A 753-nucleotide genomic window follows, 5' to 3' on the forward strand; every position below is an offset into this window, starting at 1 on the left:
TTTTTTTTATATATTAGTATGAGTACATTACAATATAAATTTATTAGAACAAGTACATTATTATTTATGGGCTTAAAAACAAGATGCAAACAATCAGAATATTGTACCTGGTGGGGAGTGCCCAATGTAAACATGAAACATTACCACAGTACATAGATGGTACAGTTATGGAGGCCCTTCATAATGCAGAGGTCAACTGCCTGCTCTGCCAATAGTTAGAAATGGCACTATAGTGTGCAGTGTTTAATAAACAGCTGTTTTACTAAATTCTTCTGAGGTGAAGTGCAGTCCCGTATCCTGGTACGTATCGTATCGTGGCCCCTGTATCGTGATACGTATCGTATCGTGACTTTGCTGGTGATACACAGCCCTACTATACATTATTTGGATAATTAGTCAAAAAAACCAACAACAACTTATATCTGACTCTGTTACATAGAAGTGAATAAAAATATATATGGATATTTAATATTAAAGGGTCATATTATGCTTTTTTAAAGATCATTATTTTGTGTATTTGGTGTAACAGAATATGTTGACATGCTTTAATGTTCAAAAAACACATTATTTTTCAAATACTGTACATTATTGTAGGTCCTCTATGCCCCGCCTCTCTCAAACGCTTCGTTTTCTACAAAGTCCCTCCTTCCGACAAGCGCAGTATGCTCTGATTGGCCAGCTGACCCAGGGCTCTACAGTGCGACCATTTCAGTCGCATTTGCGACTGAAAACTACTGCGTGCGACTATGAAAA

General features: G+C 36.8%; 1 protein-coding gene across 2 annotated transcripts in view; it reads right to left on the reverse strand.

The window, feature by feature from the left end:
* Positions 1 to 753, reverse strand: part of arhgap29b (Rho GTPase activating protein 29b) — a 47,896-nt gene that overhangs the window by 17,361 nt on the left and 29,782 nt on the right. The window lies entirely within an intron of this gene.

The sequence above is a fragment of the Sinocyclocheilus rhinocerous genome, unplaced genomic scaffold, assembly GCF_001515625.1.
Source record: "Sinocyclocheilus rhinocerous isolate Xijiao unplaced genomic scaffold, SAMN03320098_v1.1 scaffold507, whole genome shotgun sequence".
NCBI classification, from domain to species: Eukaryota; Metazoa; Chordata; class Actinopteri; order Cypriniformes; family Cyprinidae; genus Sinocyclocheilus; species Sinocyclocheilus rhinocerous.